Raw genomic sequence first — 7,703 nt, forward strand, 5'->3', positions numbered from 1 at the left:
CTGAGGTGAGCACGCCTGCTCCTCCCTCTCCCCTACCTTTGCCTAGGGTTTCTTTATATTTTAGTTGCATCAAATTAATTAGTTAGGGTTCATGTAAGAGTGGAAACAAATCGGATGCAGATGCGGCTCAAATGAGTTAGGGTTCATGTAAGGGTGGAAACGAATCAAATTTCTAAGATGAATCATAAAATGAGTAAAATTTGACCACTTATTTCACTTTATAATTGGATAATTGGAATATCCGCTACCACTTTCCACCCCTATAGGTTCATCAAATTAGATGGTAATTAGGGCAGTAGTTCCTAGGTACTAATTAGTTAGTAAGAACTAGGTACTAATTAGGTACTAGAATATTTTTATTTATAGTAAGTTTATTTTTAGTAAGAACTAGTTGAATTAATAGAACTAGTTAGTAAGACTTGTTGCTATTTTTTAGTTAAAGCAATTTTTCCCGCCTCAACATGGACGATGCCTATCCCGCATCCTCGTCATCGAGTCGGCGGAGGACGACACCTGCTTGACCAGGTGGGCCATGTCCGGGACTGGGCTCCGCCGGGGTGGTACTGGGAGGCGCTACCTAACGGGGAGCGCAGGTTGGTGAGGAGCCAGCCTGTCGTTGACCCGAACCTTCTTTGGTGGCGGTCGCGTGGGCCAGTGACAGTCCAGAGGCTCGAGGACTCCGCGGAGGTGGTGCGTCACCGTGTCAGTGAGGAAGACGCGCACGTCCGTCGCTACTTGTTTGCGTTGGAGCACAGGTTCTCCAATACCTGGCAGGTTCTCCAGGGATTTCACTGGAGCTATGATCCCGTGATGGTTCCTTTTCTGCGGGTGTCCACCGCCCGCGCCGATACCCATCGTGTGCTAGGGTTTTAGTTGTATTAGTGATGTTATATGTATGACACTATTCGTGATGTATTAGTGATAATATTTGACGATGTACGAACACATGAGATGATTTACTTTTGCTTATTGAATGCATGTTAATTTGAGTCCTATAAGATATTTTGAAATGTATATCTTGTGTTGCTCAATATCAAAGTGGCCGGTCATGTTTGCAGGTTACTCCTCCGAGTGGCCTATGTTTTGCCGGAGTGTTGATTCATTTCCGTTCCGGCAAATTTCGGGCGCTCGATATGTGCTATTTTTGCAAAGGTCATGCCGGATTTTTCCGTGAATTTTGGCATGATTTGTGCCAGAATATGTAGGAAATATCGAGTGCCCCGGATTTGTGTGTTGAGTATCCTGGTAGTTGTTTTCGATCGGTTTTCAATTAATGTTTTAACTGTGAACATAGGAAATGTCTGACGACGAAAAGGATTTCGGTATTTGCAAATACTGCGAAGACGAGTGCGGCCTGTGCGACGGAATCTTCCTAGATGATGATAGACACTTCAGCATCAAGCTGGACGAGAACTTCGAAGTGGATACAGTAAGTCACAACGACAAGTCTTTTTTCGTAATTAAGCATGACATTTGCTTCATTTGCTTCAACTTATAATTTAAGCATGACATTAAGCATGACAAGTCTTTTTTTACTATTCTACTAACGTATCCCCTGCCATGCAAGAGTTTTTGTATTGGATAAGATAGGTTTCAGTCGTACTATGGAGGAAAAGAAAATTTTACTTGAAGACCGAGCATGGTTATATTTTCAACGTAAAATTATACAATTCAGACGACTACACCTATTTTGGATGCAAAACATGGCGAGCACTATGCAAGACTTATGCATTTGAGCCTGATATGGTTATCACCTTTGATATTCGTCCGGAAGATGATATTGAAGGTAATACCGACATCTGGGTCGATGTGCAGACGCTTCTAGTTATACCATTATGTAAGTTTCTCAACCATATTTATGTCTCTGATATTGTTTATTCAAAAATAGTTGACAACTAATTTGTATTGTCAGCTTATTTCAGTGCAAGCAAACATGTCCAGCGCTTGATAGACAGGACCGTATACTGTCCCGGAGCTGAACTCAACTACGAGGAGCTCAGTCATTATGTTTCATGGCTTGAGGATCTTGATACTGTCAAGACAAATTTTCTTCCTGCATTTAGAAATGTTAGTACTGAAAATGTGCGACCAATAGTGTTCGTAATGAACTACGGTCACATCTATTTAGGAAGGATGGTAAGATTTTTACTATTTGTCCACAGTGCATCTTTTCCATACATTATTTGAAGGTAAACTTCATTGCTAAGTATGTTACCATACGATGTTCTTCAACAGGGACTCCCGATGAATGTTGTGCCTTATGGGATCGAGACTAAAGGTAACATGAGTATTATCAGCTTACGGCCAAGATATCCTACAGATTACTTTAGTTCATTCAAGATTAGCGACGGATGCTTAATAGTGCAAGACTGGACCAAATATGTGATGGGGGAGCGTAGAGAAGTACTAGGGGGCAGCAAACAGATGCGCTACCCATGATTAGGAGACAGGTTCATCTGCATGCTCCAACTTGATCAAGGAGGAGAGCTATACATGTTTTATGTTATTTTACCTAAGAGAGAGCAGCAGGAGTGCTTAGCTAGCTAGAAATGAGTTTGAGGATGATGATGTGCTACACTATTACTATGATGATAAAATAGCTAGTGTTGGTGGTAATGACTATGATGATTATTATTAGCTAGTGTTAGTGGTGATTAAATAAATATTGTTGGTGGTAATGACTATGATGATGATTAAATAGCTTGTGCTGGCGGATTAGATTCAAGTGGAAGCAACATGTGGTGCACATCAAAAGTACTACTAGTCCAAACTAGATCAAGTTTGGATTAGTAGTATACTTTTGACATGCACCACATATTGCCTCCACTTGAACCTAATCCACCTTCATTTGGCACATTGTTATGGACATAATGATGTAAACCTCATAATTGGTATTGTACCAATATTTGTACGATAGCGCATAAATACACTAAAAATAAAAAATTAAAAAAGAATACTAGTAGCGATGGAGAGAAAACACGCTGCCAGTAGTTACATTAGCAGTAGCGTGGGAGTGAACAAACGTTGCAGCTATTTATACTAGCAGTAGCGCGTGCGGGCACGCGTTACTGCTAAGCAATAGCTGTAGCGCCTTATTAGTAGCGCGCCTACCCGCGCTACTAGTGAGCACAAAACCAGCGCTACTGCTAGGGTTTTCCCTAGTAGTGACACTATGCCTTTCGGGCTTAAAAATGCCGGCGCAACCAATCAACGCATGATTCAAACATGCCTGGAGAAGTAAATCGGCAAAACAGTGGAGGCATATGTGGACGACGTGGTCATAAAAACAAGACACGTCGAAACCTTAATAGATGACTTGAGACTTACGTTCGACAACCTCCGAACATACGACATCAAGCTAAACCCAGAAAAATGTGTTTTTGGGGTACCCTATAGGAAGTTGCTCGGCTTCATCGTTTCCAATAGAGGAATCGAAGCAAGTCCGGCAAAAATCCAAGCTCTGTCACTGTTGGCTATCCCAACAGACCTCAAGCATATCCAGAAACTAGCTGGATGTGTGGCTACCTTAAGCCGCTTTATCTCCCGATTAGGAGAAAAGGCACTACCTCTTTACCGCCTTCTTCGACGCACCGAACACTTCGTGTGGACGGATGCAGCTGCGGCCAGACTGGATGAATTAAAGACCCTATTGGCTAGTAATCATGTGCTGACAGTGCCAAATATTGGCGAACTTATGCTACTGTACATAGCTGCAACACATCAAGTTGTCAGCGCAGTGCTCGTCGTCGAACGAGAAGCAGACGGATACAAATTCCCGCTCCAAAAGCCGGTATATTACGTGTCCACTCTCCTCACCCCATGCAAATCCCGATACCCACACTATCAAAAGATAGCATACGCGGTCTTCATGGCATCCCGGAAGCTACGACACTACTTCCAGGAGTGTTCAATTACGGTGGCCTCCGAAGTACCACTCAACGACATAATAAACAACCGTGACGAAACAGGATGGATTGCTAAATGGGCCATCGAGCTCCTTCCGTTCGACATAACAGACAAACCACGGCGGGCCATTAAGTCGGAAGTATTGTGTCACGCCCAATATGCGACCCTATCCAAAAGGAACTCGAAGGTCCCACCAAGGATAGACCCGCATATTGAGACGCTTTTGCAAGGTGGATATCATTACATCAACATTACATAATAGATGGGGATACATCCAAAACATACAACGTCACATGAATACAACAATACAACATACAAGAACAACATCCGACTACGGATGAATCATAAACAGAAACTCAAACAATATCCACCCTGCTAGCCCAGGCTGCCGACCTGGAACCTATCCCCTGATCGAAGAAGAAGCAGAAGAAGAACTCCAAACAAGCAAACATCGCTCTCGCGTCAAGAACATCGCATAACCTGTACCTGCAACTGTTGTTGTAGTAATCTATGAGCCACGAGGACTCAGCAATCCCATTACCATGGGTATCAAGACTAGCAAAGCTTAATGGGAAAGGAAGGGGTAAAGTGGTGAGGTTGCAGCAGCGACTAAGCATGATATGGTGGCTAAGCATACGCAAATAAGAGCGAGAAGAGAAGCAAAGGAATGGTCGTGAAGCTAGCAATGATCAAGAGGTGATCCTGAACTCCTACTTACGTCAATCATAACACAGACACCGTGTTCACTTCCCGGACTCCGCCGAGAAGAGACCATCACGGCTACACACGCGGTTGATGCATTTTATTTCGGATCTGGTGTCAAGTTATCTACAACCGGACATTAACAAATTCCCATCTGCCACATAACCGCGGGCACGGCTCTCGAAAGTTTATACCCTGCAGGGGTGTCCCAACTTAGCCCATGACAAGCTCTCGCGATCAACAAAGGAATAGACCTTCTCCCAGGAAGACCCGATCAGTCTCGGAATCCCGGTTTACAAGACATTTCTACAATGGTAAAACAAGACCAGCAAAGCCGCCCGATGCGCCGACAATCCCGATAGGAACTGCACATATCTCGTTCTCTGGGCAACACCGGATAAGTCAAGCTACGAGTAAAACCAGACTTCGAGTTTCCCCGAGGTGGCCCCGCAGGTTGCTCGTTTCAGACCAACACTTAGATAAGCACTGGCCCGGGGGGGGGGGGCTAAAATAAAGATGACCCTTGGGTTAATTACTCCCAAGGGAAAGGTAGATGGTGGTGAGGCAAATGGTAAAACCAAGGTTGGGCCTTGCTGGACAAGTTTTCTTCAAAGCGAACTGTCAGGGGGGTCCCATAAATCACCCGACCGCGTTAGGTACGCAAAATCCGGGAACATAACACCGGTATGATAGAAACTAGGGCGCAAGAGTGGAACAAAACACCAGGCATAAGGCCGAGCCTTCCACCCTTTACCAAGTATATAGATGCATTAATAATATAAGAGATATTGTGATATCCCAACAAAACCCTGTCCACCATGGAGAAATCTTCAACTTCACCTGCAACTAGCAACGCTATAAGAGGGGCTGAGCAAAAGCGGTAACATAGCCAATCAATGGTTTGCATAGGAAAGGTGTCAAAGGTTAGAGGTTCATGGCAATATGGGATGGCTTGCAGAGCAAATGATAGGTTACGCAGCATAGCAATAGTACGAAGCAACTAGCATAGCACTGATAGTAGTGAGATCCAGGGTAGCAGTCATCTTGCCTGAAATCCCGCAAGGAAGAAGAACGAGTCCATGAAGAAGATGAAGCCACGAAGACGAACCAAGCGTAGACGAACGCATCATCACGATCCCAACGAAACGGGAACTATCGAGAAGAAGCACACAACATAGTAAACACACCACACATGAACAAGACATGATGCACAACAAGCATGATGCATGACAAAGCTACATGAAGCTACTCATGGCAAGAGATGATGCAAACAAGAACAACACATCAAGGCAAGTTTAAATGAGGCCGGAAACAACATATAACAATTCCGGTAAGTCCTCATATGCAAATTTCGAAATTGGTCCAGATCTGAACAAACCTTATGTTCAAGTAGTTAAACAGCAAGTTAAGATGCACCAAGATGATCTACACGAAATTCTAGTCAAGTTACATATGAAGTTCATTAGATTCGGAGCTACGGCCTAGAAGATATGAGCAAAACAAGTTAGGCATGGCATTGATGCAAAATGCATACAAACATCAAGCAAACACACCAAAACAAGGATGCAACATGGTAATATGAAACTACATGCAAAATCAAGCAAGTTTCTTTTAGAGCACACTCAAAACGGAGCAACGGTGCAACACATACACACTATACAAGTCATAACAACAATCTGTCCAAAACAGCAACTAGGCATATTGCAAGCATCAAAACAATATGCTACAGCACCCCAACATAATAACAAAAGGCATGGGCATGAAGTACTGGTAAAGGACAACAAAACATGAACACTGAGCTATCTCCAGAAACAACTAGAACATGCTCAAAAAGACATGGTAAGATTGCAAATAATAACAGTTTCAGACGTTAGCAGAAATAACATCAGGTTGCAATGTTTAGAGCTATCAAACAACATGTTACAGGAACTTATCATGGCAAACAAAGACATGGCATGAATCTACTAAAAGCATATATCAAAAGTCCCTTACTGGCCATGAGCCAAAAAGGATCAGAAAATATGATGGCACCCATGTAAACAGCGCAAGTTATATTACAGATTCATACATGGTAGGAACAACAATAAGTAGGCATGTTGGTGAGCTTGAACTACTCACCAAAGAGCAATACATGGCATGGCAAGGCAACCAATAGTAATAAGACATGCTTATGAAGCTAAGCATGGCAATAGCAAGTTCATAGGGTTCATGGATCACTAGGAAACAATCATGGAAACATTGAACTTAATGTTAACAGGCTGACAGCAACATTTTCAAGCAACTTTGGAGCAAGATATGAACAATCTACAACAAGCTATAATTGCAACCAAGGGCATGAATGGATATAGTAAGACATGTATATCAAAACATGTTTATAGAACATCTCCATATTATGCATAGAATGATTAGTAGAAGCATGTTAACATAGCAACAAAATATAACAGAATCTGTCAGGAAAACAGCAACAGCAACTACCCTACTTAGCAAGCTTGATACAGTCAGCACACAACTCAGAAAAATACATGGTTAACACCTCTGGAAACATGGCATAGCATAGATCAACATACATGTAGACATCAACCTCATAGGATGCACACATCAATCATGGCAAAAATGATAAATGAGCAACTTATAAAAGTTTCAGCAGGTTAACATCAACATGCACTCTTCCAACAGCATTTCAGGCACCAAGATGAGCTCAAATGAAAATGATGCAATGGAATGAAATGAAGCACTCTTCGAGGCGAACAATTTGACATATTATATGCACGAAACGGAGCTACGGATGCAGAGATGCAGCAGGTCAAACATGGCATGAAAATATTACAGAAATCCGGGGACTTAGGCATTTTTTTACTTCCTGGAAAAGTCAACCCGGGACGGAGGCGTTCCGGGATGGAGCGGATCTGGACACGCGGGAGTGTTTGATTCGGGGGTCGGGTGGATCTGATCCAGATCCGGACGGAGATGGGTCCGGCGGCGGCGGCTCGCCGGAGTTTCGCCGGAGACGGGGCGGCACGGCGAGGGGGCGCCGGAGCTTGAGGGGACGGCACGCGGGGCGGCGCCGCTCGGTGCGGGGGCACAGAGGAGCGCGC

This window comes from Triticum dicoccoides, chromosome 5B (genome assembly GCF_002162155.2).
Source record: "Triticum dicoccoides isolate Atlit2015 ecotype Zavitan chromosome 5B, WEW_v2.0, whole genome shotgun sequence".
In the NCBI taxonomy this organism is placed as follows: domain Eukaryota; kingdom Viridiplantae; phylum Streptophyta; class Magnoliopsida; order Poales; family Poaceae; genus Triticum; species Triticum dicoccoides.